Source organism: Podarcis cretensis (genome assembly GCF_951804945.1).
Source record: "Podarcis cretensis genome assembly, chromosome: 9".
Taxonomy (NCBI): Eukaryota; Metazoa; Chordata; class Lepidosauria; order Squamata; family Lacertidae; genus Podarcis; species Podarcis cretensis.
In genome coordinates this window covers 11480868-11496048 of record NC_137178.1, presented here as the reverse complement: position 1 = coordinate 11496048, position 15181 = coordinate 11480868, and the positions used below count along the sequence as shown (strand labels likewise).

General features: G+C 40.6%; 1 protein-coding gene across 2 annotated transcripts in view; it reads left to right on the top strand.

Annotated features, from left to right (window-relative positions):
- CNOT6L (CCR4-NOT transcription complex subunit 6 like) overlaps nucleotides 1-15181 on the top strand; it is a 39721-nt gene that overhangs the window by 744 nt on the left and 23796 nt on the right. The gene's annotated exons all lie outside the window — the stretch shown is intronic.

Genomic DNA, 15181 nt, shown 5'->3' with positions numbered 1-15181 from the left:
CGTACGTGTGGAAGCGGGGAGACGGAGGAGCGTGTGAACGGGCGGGTGGAGTCGGGGGCGCAGGAATCCACGGGACTTAGCTCCCAAGTGGGTTGTGGTCACGGCATGGTGGCGAAAGGCTGCCGGGTTGTGTCCGTGGCGGTTGCACGGAAAGTGACGGGAGCGTCGTGCTTCGAGGAGGAGGGGTGGCCAGCGTGGCCGACCCAGGCAGTTGTGCTTCTAAGTGCGTGTTTAGAGGTGTGTGTGTACACATATGCTTCCCTGGATGGCTCAGTTTGGTTAGAAAGCGGTGTTGTGAACACCAAGGTCTCAGGTTCCTACTAGAGGGCTGCTGCAGCAATAATAATAATAATAATAATAATAATAATAATAATTTATACCCAGCCCATCTGGCTGAGTTTCCCCAGCCACTCTGGCAGCTAGCTCCCAATGGAGTGTTAAAACAATATATTTCTGCATTGCAGGGGGTTGGACTAGATGATCCTCAGGGTCCCTTCCACAACTCCTACGATTCCATGTGTTGTAACCGCTTGCTGCATTTTAACGTGGCAGTTTTGGTTCCTAATCTCTTCTCGCTCACAGGCACTCCTGAAACGATTAACTGCGCCTGAAATTGCAGGGCACTGAGCACACACACACACACAAACCAAACCCCGACTTGGAAGCTGCCTGCTTCCAATACTATAAACTTATGAATGTAAGGGTTTAGCTCATGTTTGTCCTTGAGTGACTTCACTGTTGTAAGCCTTCTCTGGCTGGAGAGGAGGGATAGAAACGCTTAGAAATAAATATGTGGCTCAGTCGGTAGAGCATGAGACTCTTAATCTCAGGGTTGTGGGTTCTTGCCCCACGTCGGGCAAAATATTCCTGCATTGCAGGGGGCTGGACTAAATGACTCTCTTGGTCCCTTCCAGCTCTTCAGTTCTAAATATGTTGGTGATACTCTGAGGATAACTATTAGATTGTGAGTAGGGATTGCGATGTGATTTTATATTGGAGTGGGCCTGCTAGGACAGTTTTCCATGTAACATGGCCATAAATTATGCTTATCAGAATTATAGGCTGAATGCAGCTTTCTGACATGTGTATTTTCAATTCTTGTCTGTCACATAATTTTCATCTTTGGGTGACCACTTAAAAAACCCTTAATATGTGAAGGGGCCCAAATAAATATGTTGTATGTGTTCTAGATTGAAACACAACCTGATCCAGTGTAGGGTTAATTGTTAGGGTGTTGGAACTGGACCAAGGAGAGCTGGGTTTGACTCACTTCATAACCATAAAGCTTCCTGCCAGTTGCACTTCACTTAGTGTTGTTGTAAAATGGGATCATAACATCTCCCTCCACCTGCATACCAACCTGAGATCCTTGGAGGAATGGTGGAAATGTGAGCTATAGATAGCTGGTGTCCATTATGTTTTCTATTAGCATGTAATATTGTGTTGTGAGATGCTCTGGAATAAGGAAATCAGGGGGATTTGACAACTGTGCTCTTTAAGAAGTGCATGTGTTCAGAGGAAATCTGGGCAGTTTATATAGACTGTTCCCTAACATCAAGAACACTGTGAATTTACGCATCAAGTCTGGGCTCAATCCTACATCCATTTACCTGGTGTAATCCCACTGAACCCCAGTGGGACTTACTTCTGATTAGACTTGGATAGGATTGCACTGTAAAATGGTGTGAGTAAGGAGGGGCTGTATGCACACAGATATATCTTGGGGCACGTCCTGATGTATGTACTTGGTGTGTTGAAACTTCTGTGTTTTGTTCCCCGGCTTTGAAAGGTTAGTGTTTCTGCTGTCTTGAAAAGAATGTTTTAAAAATTCCCCACATTAATTAAATTGAATAAGCATAGACACAGAGCTTAAAAAATGTAGACATGTAGAAGGCATGGCCCCTGAATGAACATTTGGTTTGCTGATGCATATGTCTGTCTAAAGCACTCCAAAGGAGAGGGGAAGCCAGGCTCATTCTACAGGAGAGAAAACCATGGCTTCTCCTTTTCAGTCTGCATGCACTCTTAATGTGAGAACTTTCAAAATGTAATAGTCACTCTAAATGTTAATATTTGATTTGCAACTTCCTTACTGCTTCAGAGCTGTTGCTCTCTTCCACCTTTCTTTGGATCATGTGCAAGCAGCAATGCTGTCCAGTCAAGGTGTCGTATTTCACATGTTGTATTAGAGCAAGGAGAAAATGTTTCACGATATTTTCAAGATCAGAGTGAGGTGGAAAACTGCACTAACCCCCTCTTCCCCAATATACTATTTGGACTAGTAGGACTCAGGCAAAGGATCTGAAGTTGCAGTCCCCATGTGGAGTAGTGCTTTCAGGCATGCTGAATCTGGGTATGTGACACATGAGAAAGCCACCACTGATAGGCCTTATCTAGCATATTTGGCAATGTACAGTAGTTGTGTTTTAATTCTAGATTAATCCTTCAGTTTTTATAAACGGATCTCTGTAGTCTCAGGAGTTTTGATTTTAGTATCTGTACTTTAAGACAGGTTTATTTTCACATTTTACTACCGTAATTTATGTCCTGTTAGACTATTATTATAATAATTCATTAAATTTCTATACCATCCTTCATCCAAAGATCACAAGACAGTTCACAATCTAAAAATACAAAAATACCTAGCATAATAACAAACAAAAACAATACCTCATATGCTTCAGATAGAAGCCTTATTACAAAAATTACAAAAAAAGCATATTACAAAATCAACAGAGAGTTATTGCCTCTGTATGATATGTGTGTTCGCACACATACCTGTTGTATTTGCACACTTACTTATTGTCATGCACAGTTTTGTACTGATAGCTTATTATGTAAAATTACCTAGCATATTTGACAGGTACAGACAAATACGTAGCATGCGAAAAGCATGACAAAACCAATATATGCATTTTAAGTGTTCACTAGTGTATTCTGACTGTCCATAAAATACTGGAAACAGCTTTAAGGCACACAGTGATTTCAGAAGAAGTTGGAAATGAAATTTAGAATGAAGCTGCAATGGGAAGAGATCTGTCTTTTGTTTATGGTGTTCTGCAAGGTGTAATGAACACAGAATTGTGAAAGTTAATAAGTTTCCAATGTTGAGTGGAAAGATTTGTTTCAGCATGACAAAATTGTGAGTTTGACTGCCTTCCATTAATTACATAGCTATCTTTATGCTTCTGAATAGACCCTTGGATTTCAGTAAATAGTATGGTTGCTAAACATACTTTGTAAAAGGTTTGTCAGAATGGGATCAGGTTTAGTGTGTGGTAGACAAACTTTCATGTAAGTGGACTGAATTCCCTTTGTTTATCTGATTTTCTCTAGAGCTAATTATTGGAAGAAGCATTGGATTGACCTTGTCTTTAAAGTGAGGAAAAACACCAACAGAAAAACACTCAAAACTAGCCGTGAGCTTAGAATTTAATGTTGTTGCTCTGACTCTTGTTCCACTACAAACTTGGTGGGTTTGTTTTCCATAACCATGGTGAAATAATCTGTGCAAACAAGAATTAATGCAACAGACACTGCTAAATGTACAGAATGACCTGGAAAAATAACTTTAACTGAAGAATCTGTATCCTATTTAAACATACAGTGGTACCTCGCAAGACGAATGCCTCGTAAGACGAAAAACTCGCAAGACAAAAGAGTTTTTCGTTTTTTGAGTTGCTTCGCAAGACGAATTTCCCTATGGGCTTGCTTCGCAAGACGAAAACGTCTTGCAAGTTTGTTTCCTTTTTCTTAAAACCGTTAATACCCAGGGTGCATTCAGGGGGTGCAGTTGCGACTTGACTTCGAGGAGCAACTCATAGCACGCGGTGTGGTAGCCTCTTTTGAGGTTTTTGAAGACTTTGGTGATTTTTGAAGCTTTTCCAAAATCTGTGCTTCGCAAGATGAAAAATTCACAAGACGAAAAAACTCGCAGAACAAATTAATTTCGTCTTGTGAGGCACCACTGTATTACCAAGCCTAGTCACTTCACTCAGCATTGTGCCTAGTTACTAATAGGAAGTGAAGCTGATTAAAGAATGTATACTGCTTGATCTGATTTCACCATTTGCTCCACTTCTACCTTGCCCACCAGATGTAAATAAGTTACAGCATGTCAACCTTTTTACTGTAATAAGACTTGACACGTGGAACTATTTTAAAAATAATAATAATAATAATGCAGGCAGCTTGGCCTAAAATTCCTGTGTTAGCATTTAAACTTTTGGCAATCCTCTACATTGATTAGGCACATTAACTTCAGGCAAGCTAAAATCAACTCTGACAATGATAATGGTGTCCTTTGTGTATTCAGTGTTTGCTGATCTCAAGTGAGTGGGTCTCCGGCATAGTGAGCATATTCATATGCAACAGGTGCTTCTGAGGAACCTATCCCTTTTCACAGAACAGGCATTACTCACATTCAGGCTGTACACCAGCTGCAGACTGGCATCCAGCATATTCAGCTTTGTTTGAAATGCACTATGGATATATAAAAACACACAAAATAGCTCCTTATTTGAACATGCTGGATTTCTTGAAAAACCTCTGGTGCTCGACCTTCCAACTCCTATTTTCAAGCAATTTCACTATCATCTTTTGTTCATCGATATTAGCTTGTCCTAGCTCTGGGATGGCCAACACTCTGACATCCAGATGTTGCTGAACTCCCAACTGCCATCAGCCTCAGCTGGTATAGCCAAAGGTCAGGGATTATGGGAATTGTAGTCCAACAGTATTTAGAGGGTTCTACATTGGCTACCCTTGCTCTAGCTAGGCAAGGATGTATGAACAGGGTGTTCAGCGGTTGCACCTTCTTAGTCTAGTTTTGTATAAGATTTTTGCTTCTCTTAAGGAAGAAAATAGAGTTTGAATGTATTATGTAGACGTCACAGCATCAGGAAAAATAAGGGTTCACAGTATTTTTCTGATAAGTGACAAAGCTGTCTGGATTAATTCATCCACATCTTACTCATAGGCCAGAGACAGAAACTTCTGTACCTTACATATAGACTGATGTATAGATTTTCCCTTCACTGTTGCCACAATGGGGAAAAAATAATATAATCTTCCTAGCAAATAGCATATTGGCACAGAAACTTTCTTAGATGTCGTGTTAACCGCCTTGTATTCTTATGGCTTTTATGGATCCCTGAGTGTCTGAATTCATAAACTTGGTACAAACTTTTAGGTTACACTTACCAGGATAGTCACAATCCTGTGGCTTCACTATTATTTCATGGTGACTAAACAAATGACATCTTTTAGTGACATACTCGTTGGATATTGAAACAAAATGGGAGAACAGGATACAGTATTGGAAGTACTATGCTGGATTTTATTTACCTGCAGCTGGTTATGCAGTGATAATTGTGGGTATGGTCCACAGATAAAATTAAGCCAAGGCAAGGTTTATAATGGTTGCATTTAATATACTGCAATGGCTTGAATTTTTAATCTCTCACTGCATGGCTTGATTTCCCAATACACCCTTTCCTCAGCGTCTTTCCCCGAGAGAGCTATATTCCAAGAATTGTTTTGTTTGCCTTTTCTGTGTTGTACAAGGTTAAGACCTTTAAGCAAAGCTAGTGCACGTTTAATAGTAACCTCATTTGGAAGCAAAGCTTCAGTTCCTTCTTAAGTCTGATCAAGTTCAGTGGCATGCAAAGTACTTCACCAGAGGACGTGATTGATCGGGTGTAATTCAGATAAACATAAAGCCCCACAAGCTAAGCCTGGTTGTGAATAAGATTTGGCAGTTAGTGTCCTTCCTTGACAAATAATGTAATGCAAAATAAGAAGGCCAAACGTTCACCAGTCCAACAAATGGTATGAGCTATGCTTTACTAGTGGAATAACATGTGCGTGCCCCAATTGATACTCATGCAAAAGTGTATTTAATGGCACAGTCTTACTATAAAAGTGGAAATCTCATCACTGCCCATTTAACATAGCATAATTATGCAGCAATATTAAGCTACTGAAAAGGAAAACATATGCTTTTGGCACTTTAGTAGAGGCATACGTTTGAGGGCTAATTAGAAATGATGCTTATAAGATGTGAGAGAGCTTTGAAGGCTGTCATGGGTGTTACATTTTGTTAACTTCTTCCAGTGTAAATGTATTAGTCGATTTTCTTAGGGATTGGGAGCTCATAAGCCGTGTTGTGTATCTATCCATAATAGAATACACCAGGTTTCCAGCTCTTTATTCTAACCACCAGTTTGCAAATGCTTCCCAAAAAGAACTGAACAGAGGGTTTGCTTTGTAGAAAACGTAACATCTGTGCTGTTTAGAATTAATACTTCTGGGGAAAGTAGTTGTTGCATTTTTTAGGTTTTGTAATCTACCAGGCAAAACTATTCCGTGTCAGGCCATTTGTAAGTACCAAGTTTTTGGTAAAGAAAGTGAGAACAATTGAATAAAAAATGTCAAAACTAGAAACACCCTCCATAGAGTTAGTGGGTCATTGCAGTGTACTACTGAGGAGTAAGAAATAGTACATTCAAATGGGATTTCTGTTAGACTGGTTTTTGACCGCTGACACTTTGGACAGGTAGTCCGTGTCTCTTCATGCTTAATGCTTCAAAGCTAGGACTTGGTAGTTGGTTGAACTAAGTTCAGTGTTTTTAATAAAACTTGGAATGATCTGATGAACTTTTTTAAAAAGTGTGTAAGCATATAAAATATATTCTCAGCCTTTTGGCTAAGAAATCATTTTCTGTTAAGATAAAGTCAAACAGATATTATTATGTATTAATCAGCATAGCAATTTATTAGTGTTAGTTTTCTTTGTTTACCACTATAAATATTTCTCAGCATTTATAGATAATTGCTGTAATGTAAGATAGCTAATGAAGTTATTAATCCCTTAGACTAGAACCACTGTGTTTCTTTGTTTGTTTGTTTGTTTGTTTGTTTGTTAAATTTGTATGCTACCCTTCATTGAGAAATCTCAGGGCGGTTCACAGCATAAAAATGTAAAATAAAAACACTAAATACATGATAAAAACAAAGCAAACCTATAATTCTCCCGCCAAAAAACACACAACACACTTAAAAGAACATAGAATATTAATCAGCCTGGTTGAAGAAGAATATTTTTGCCTGGTGCCTAAAGGTGAAGGTGTCAGGTGAGCTTCCCTGGGGGGAGAACATTCCACAAGCAGGGAGCCATTGCAGAAAAGGCCCATTCTTGTATGACCATTCTCAGGGCCGTCTTTAGCATATGTGGCGCCATGGTGCAAAGATCCGCCCAATACCCCCAAATTTAGGGGGTTTTTTTAGGGGAGCTCCCCAAAGTTGTTAAGTTTTTTTAGTAGGGGGCCTCCCAATACAGGTGAAACTTGAAAAATTAGAATATCTTGGAAAAGTTCATTTGTTTCAGTAATTCAACTTAAAAGGTGAAACTAATATATGAGATAGACTCATGACATGCAAAGCGAGATATGTCAAGCCTTTCTTTGTTATAATTGTTATATTATGGCGTACAGCTGATGAAAACCCCAAATTAACAATCTCAGAAAATTAGAATATTGTGAAAAGGTGCAGTAGCTATTCAATCCATAACACCTGCAATGGATTCCTGAGCCTTTAAATGGTCTCTCAGTCTGGTTCAGTAAGAAGCACAATCATGGGGAAGGCTGCTGACCTGACAGTTGTGCAGAAAGCTGTCATTGAGACCCTCCATAAGGAGGGAAAGCCTCAAACGGTAATTGCAGAAGAAGTTGGATGTTTCCAAAATGCTGTATTGAAGCACATTAATGGAAAGTTATGCAGAAGGGAAAAGTGTGGAAGAAAAAGGTGCACAAGCAGCAGGGATGACCACAGCCTGGAGAGGATTGTCAGGAAAAGACCATTCAAACATGTTGGGGACTTTCACAAGGAGTGGACTGAGGCTGGAGTTAGTGCATCAAGAGCCACCACACACAGACGGATCCTGGAGATGGGCTTCAAATGTCGTATTCCTCTTGTCAAGCCGCTCCTGAACAAGAAACAATGTCAGAAGCATCTTACCTGGGCTAAAGAAAAAAAGAAATGGTCTGTTGCTCAGTGGTCCCAAGTCCTCTTTTCTGATGAGAGCAACTTTTGCATCTCATTTGGAAACCAAGGACCCAGAGTCTGAAGGAAAAATGGGGAGGCACACAATGCCAGGTGCTTGAAGTCCAGTGTGAAGTTTCCACAGTCTGTGTTGATTTGGGGAGCCATGTCATCAGCTGGTGTTGGTCCACTGTGCTTCATTAAGTCCAGGGTCAACGCAGCTGTCTACCAGGAGATTTTGGAGCACTTCATGCTTCCTTCCGCAAATGAGCTTTATGGGAATGCTGACTTCATTTTCCAGCAGGACTTGGCACCTGCCCACACTGCCAAAAGTACCAAAACCTGGTTCAATGCCCATGGGATTACTGTGCTTGATTGGCCAGCAAACTCGCCTGACCTGAACCCCATAGAGAATCTATGGGGCACTGCCAAGAGAAAGATGAGAGACGTGAGACCGAGCAATGCAGAAGAGCTGAAGGCTGCTGTTGAAGCATCCTGGTCTTCCATAACACCTCAGCAGTTGCCACAGGCTGATAGCATCCATGCTACGCCGCACTGAGGCAGTAATTGATGCAAAAGGGCCCCAAACCAAGTACTGAGTACATATGCATGCTTCTACTTCTCAGAGGTCCAATATTGCTCTATTTGCAATCCTTGTTTTGCTGATTTCATTTAATATTCCAATTTTCCGAGATTGTTAATTTGGGGTTTTCATCAGCTGTATGCCATAATCATCACAATTATAACAAATAAAGGCTTGACGTATCTCGCTTTGCATGTCATGAGTCTATCTCATATATTAGTTTCACCTTTTAAGTTGAATTACTGAAATAAATGAACTTTTCCACGATATTCTAATTTTTCAAGTTTCACTTGTATACATGTGCAGTGCTTAGCTTAGATGTAGCTTAGATGTTCAGCAGCTTGTAGATAGAGACAGCAGTTCCATGTAAATAGCTTGTAAAGCAAGTTAAAACCTGTTAATAGGCAGGCTTGCTGGATCTGATCCAAGTTCTCTAGTGGATTTATGACTGTGTGGTATGAATTATTACACACTTGTGTGAGAATTTCTATCACATGATGATACTGCCTCAAGTGCCTTCGCAACTGCTTTACAGTTGAATAAAGTTTAGCTTGTTTCTCTGCCTATACATAGTTTTATTTTAAAAAGGGAAGCCAACCCTCTTGCTTTGCAGACTTTCACTAGAGCAAATTAGTGAATGAAGACTTGCTTGCATATACAAGGCTTTATTTCTTGGAGCAAGTACTTGGGTTTCAAGGCTGCCTTCATTCTATAGAAATCTGAGTAAACAAAAAACAAATGGAAGAGCTGCTCAGTCTCTTCAGCTGTGTGGATTCAGTGTCTCACATTTGCTTTTAAGTTAGATGAGAAAATAGAACTGTAAATTGAAGCTGTAAAATAAAGGGATCTGATAAACAAGCAAATTGTTTGGCAATTTAATGTGAGGGGTTGTAACCCTGCACATGTTTTATTAAAACAAAAATGGTAGATATATTTGAAGGTCTAATTTCATAACATATTAAAATGGTTGTCCAAGCTGCATTTTCACAATCTTTGCTACAATTGAAGTGTGCAGCTTGTTTGTATCTCAATGTTGCACAACTATGTGTCCTGGAATTGAATTTACAGAAGTATTTGTGTCTTTGAAACTGAAGACATCAGGTGATGCAACCTGTTGTTGACTAAGGTCTTGATTTATAGACCAGCTGGTTGCCATCTATGTGACCTCTTTCCTTACAGCTCTTGATCAGACCTCAACTAATAGTGGGTTTGCAGTCATTCCAAATAGATTTGGAGGCCTCTGAATTTCAGTTTGATAAACCAACCCCTGACAGCCCTTTCAGAGCCTAGAAATAGGGATGACCTCGGGGAAAAGTTGGTGTTCCCAGAGAAAAATGCATGGTTGAGTGTCTCTTTGTCCCCCTTCCTCCTCCCTCCAGCCAAAAGACTCGGGATACATCTAAATGGCTACAATACAGGACTCTGCATGTTTGATTAATTGATGCCTGGTTAATGTTGTTATCAAGAATAGGCAAATTATGGTAAAGCATTATTGGTAATTCTTTTATTTGAAGTTGTTGCAGCTAACCCTCAGTTCAGGGGTCTGAGTTGGCCTGCTAAGTAATATTTTCTCTTCCCCCTACCACCACTCCAAGATTCTACCTACTTAAAATGACACAGTGCTGGAGTGGGCAGAGCCCAGTAGCCTCATATTGCCCCCCTCCCCAATCATCAGATTAACCATTCAGTAGGAGGCTGTATGCCTGCGTGTGTCCACACATGCAGTGTGAGATGCCCACAACAGTTTTTAGCTGTACCCACTGCTGGCATGCAGTTCCGAGAGATTTAGCCACGGGCAAAAGTGGCCCTCTGGACAAAAAAGTTAGCCACCCCTGCTTTAGATGATGATGGAGATACAGAATTATCAGTTCCCACTATTGGAAATGTGACTTGACAAGTTCTTGTCCTCCTCCTCCTCCTCCTCCTCCTCCTCCTCCTCCTCCTTTTGTCTTTTTTTTTTTTTTTTTTGGAACGCTGGGATTTTACTTTTCTTGTTGTTTGGTCTATTTGTAAATGCAAAATGTGGCTAATTCTGGAGATTCAATAATCGGCGCAAGAGGCATTCCCCACCCAGTAGAATGTTCCACTTTGTGTGAGACTTCTTTTGCATCCTTTTGTTGTGGAAACGTAACAAATTTGCCCCTTTTAAGGGTAAATTAAGACTAAAAAATTAAGTGGTAGAATGGAGTGCTGGTAAGACCCGGGACCAGATCTCAGCTGATACACCTTATCCTTGCCTCAGGGTTTGGCTAGCACACGTTTTAAATAGACAAGCTGTGCCAATTAAGGCTCTGATATCACAGGTTATTTTCCCCAAGTATTAAGCGCACCCCTGTACTCTGCCAGCTTGAGTCTATTTGAGGAAAACAGTATATCAAGAGTTGCTAAATATATTCCAGTATTGATTGTGGTTCTCCTTTGGGCAAGTATATAGCCATTTTCAAAGTTTGTCTTTGAGTGAAAATTGCCTCCAGGTGATCATTCAGGGAAATTTTGTGAATTGCTCTTTTTTTCTTTCTTTCTTTACACATAACTTTCATAGCACGTGAGACGCACCGGGTTAATAACTTATTTGCAAGATTTATGTTAATAGTTGTGCTGACTGCAGGCGGGGGGGTGTGTGTGAAGGAAGAGAGCAATTACTAGCAAACTTGAGCCCTGTACTGAAGTTTCTATTTATTTGTGGTATGCTGGCTTTTTTACTTGTGTTAGAAGAACTCTCAGAAACATAACCTTGGTATTTTTTATAATAAAAACAACTAAACTTTTTGTAGTAAGGGTCATATTTACCCTTGGCCAAGCCTTTGTGGGTGCCGGTGCTGGGTATGGCCACCTCACAAGGTACATGCAGACACACACCCATACCCCTTGGCTGATCCATGCAGATTAGTTGAGGTGGTGGAGGAGCTATAACCCCCTCCCAGCTTATCAAATGATCAATTGGATCATTGGGAAAGGGTTGATTTGCATCTCTGTTCAGGTGCTGGGAGAAGCTTAAATGTCTGCTCCAGTGTCGCATCTACTCTTTAATTTTATTTTTGCTGCCACCAGAATCAGTGGGGTCTTAGGGAGGCTGGGGGGGGGGATATTGGGGATAGGGCCAGATGTGCAACTTTGGCTTAACATGTTAAAAGAACAGCCAATGTGTAACTTCACAGAATGCGATAGAATGAAAGTTGCTTTCAGTAAACCACAAGGCAATTTATTTTTTTTAAAAAAAATAGATATTCTAAAAGGGACTGGACAGATCTTCAGGTCAAAGCTTTTTAAAATGAACAGTTAGAGCCCATAAATTAAACTAGGTGCTCCAGATTAGATGACAGAAACAACATTCTTAATTGTGCCCATATTCCAACTTTTCAGCTGCACCAGCTTAAGGTTTATTTTGTTGGTATTGAGTCAGGTCTGGTGGTTAAGGGGCTTGCGCACAATAATCATTAATGTCTACAGTAGTTTCTAGCCCTTATTTACTGGAAAATAGCATGTAACCCAGACCAAATTCTCTACAGAGTCATGTGCTTTCCCAAGGATTATTTTTGTGTTATTTATAATACTTGCTGTAAATGGTTCAAGGCACATTTTGTAGAAAACATACAAGGGAACCTGCATCAAAGGATTGCATGTGTGGGAAGGGGGAATTGCAGTGTCCACCACAGTATATGTAGCCATATGGCTGGCATAAAATCACATTGTGTTAACCTGGCATGTTGTTCATACGTTTGACTAATGTTTTAACATGGACTAGCCATTGTAGCCGGGGGTGGGATGGTGGATTCTCTATCATAATCACTGCCCTGCTGTCTTCTGCCAACCAGGGGAAAAGGGAGTAAAATTTCTACCCATTTCATTGTGCCAACTCTAGGTTGGCACAGCACAGGGGTCTATTTTGTGTCCCTCACCAAAGCTGGCTTAGGATCCAGTAGTTTCATAATCATTTTTTTGCTTTATTTATCTATATTCCACCTTTTAATGACAAGGTCTTTGTAAAGTGGCTTTCAAAAGTTAGCTTTAAAAGAGCACAAGACAGGCAATGTTTTGTGCTGGGTTACGTTCCTGACTCACGTGCGCATTGGCAGAGCGCTCATAAGTCCATTATGCCCCTTTTCCAGCCACTTCCGGGTTGCAGCCATGCACTCATGCATGGTCACACACATCTTGGACAAGCGTAAACACACAACAGCTATGAACCAATTCCGCCAACAAAAAAATAATTCAAGGACAGCCTTAAAAGCGTTCTTTTTTAAAGTCTTTAAGTTATTAAAACAATGTCTGCCTCCTAACCAGAAGGTTGGTGGTTTGTGCCCGCTCAGGGACGGCTGGGGGAGGGATTCCTGCATTTCAGGGATTGGACTAGATGACCCTCAAGGTCTAGTCAAACACTACAATTCTGATTCTATATGGAAATAGGTTATGTAATTCCAAAGGGAGAGCAGGGCCTCAGCAGGACCATCCCTCAGGTACCAGGAAACCAAATAGATCCAGAAGTATTTGTGTGCAAACCATTTAAATAGCTGACACTGCCACCTCACTAAAGCATCAAGAGCAGCATCTGGTGCAAACCTAACTAGCTACTGATCTGATCATGACAGCAGAGTAATTGAAGGCTCCTCCAACCACCATTGTCTTGGTCTAACCCAGTGGTGGCCAAACTTGGCCCTCCAGCTATTTCAGGACTACAGTTCCCATCATCCCTGACCACTGGTCCTGTTAGCAGGGATGATGGGAGTTGTAGTCCCAAAACAGCTTTCCCTGAGACTTGTAGTTCTGTATCTGACGATCCAGGACAGAAGAGTTAAGCACTTGTGTCTCTTTTCTGATGCAAAGATAAAGGGTTTTTTCCGCTTCATGTTGCAAGGCGAGTTGAAAAGTGGGCTGCTTTGGTGGTACCATTCCACAGTGTCAATAACCTTTGAAATGAAGGGGCAGGCAGGATATGGCTGTTGCCCATGCACTAGAGGAACGGCCAGCTGAAATTTCTCAGAATAATCATGCCCAAATGGGGCAACTTCACATAAGATTTTTCCTACGTGCTTTTTTTTTTTTTTTAACTTCTCTTTAGGAAAATTGTATATATACTGTATAAAACTGCAACAGGTTACATGCAGATATCGATTAATCTATACAGTAGCTCTTCTATTCAGTGTGAGGAATGGAAAGAAAGAAGATGGGAACTGTTCCCAAAATGTGTGTCCGTCATGGAGTGGATGGGGAAAGCTTAGCAAACTTGTGACAGGTGGAAGAATGACGTGTAGATTGCAGCGGAGTATAATCCCAATTAGCATTGCTTGCTGGGGCTAATGAGATTTGGAGTCCAGTAACATCTGAAGAAGGCTCACAGGTTTTCCACCCCTCCATCCATAAAATATTGTGTATTTTATGCTTGACTTGTGTGTGAATCATTGGTTCTCCTGACTTGCTAACTAAGCCCTAGTGGTTTCCTACTGGCTTTTGTACTCTGCATCTCTAAGCACACATACATAGAAACTGAAGCATTTTAATTACCTGTAGGAATTTTTAAGAGTCAGGTGTAAAAGCAAAAATAATTAAATGTATAGTATATATTAAAGCCTGTCATCTGCACCAGTTTGCAAAACATGTGGTGTATGCTAGCAAGGACAAGATGTATCACCAGAACCTGTAGGCATCAACATAATCTACTTCATGTGATCTGTGTACTATATTAGGACTTGAACAAACAGAAACTTAATGCATTACTTTTTATGCCATGAGTATTAATATCTATACCAAGAAAAGCATGCATAATATAGAAGTTCTGCCTAGTGCCAGCTTCGTAAGCATATTGCAATGGAAAAAAAACCATTCACCCAGCCATTCCCATGTGAGATGCCTGCAACACACATATGAACTGTGCCGCTTGTTATGCTGAAAGCTGTTGCTCCACCTCTTGCAAGGTGAGTGTGGGGGCAACTGTAGCACAAAATCAATCACCGGAATGCCCAAACCCAGAACCTGTTAGTATTTCTTTCATAGGGAAGTAGTCTTCTGAAAGCAGAATACTGAATCATAAATGGAAGTTTAGTCTAAACCAGTGGGTCCTAAACTTTCCCCTCATGGGCCACTTGAAAATCGCTGAGGGTCTTGGTGGACTACTTAAGGGTCATTCCACACCAATTTTGGACCAAAAAAATCTTTAAAAATTAATTAGAGATTATCTCGTATGTATGTGCACACACAAAAATTTTGAACAAAATCTGAGACATGAGAGCACAATTGAGTATTAAAATTAGGTGATTTGGTGTGGAATGACCCTTAACTATTTTTCTGTTTTTTGTAGTAATTGCGATTCCATAGTATTCAAGTTGTAATACAGCTGGCAACTACTTCGCATGTGACTGATGGATACATGACTGCTGACACATGCTTTTGACCCGAGAAGGTGGCAGGGTGAGGGTAGAATGGGCTTATGCACAACCTTGCTGGTGTGTGCTAGTGTACCCACAACACAGCCCCCATGCAAACTGGGGGTTGCCTGTAGAATAAAATTCAATATAAGAAATAAAGGAAACAATAAAAAGGCAATGTGAATATGTAATGTGA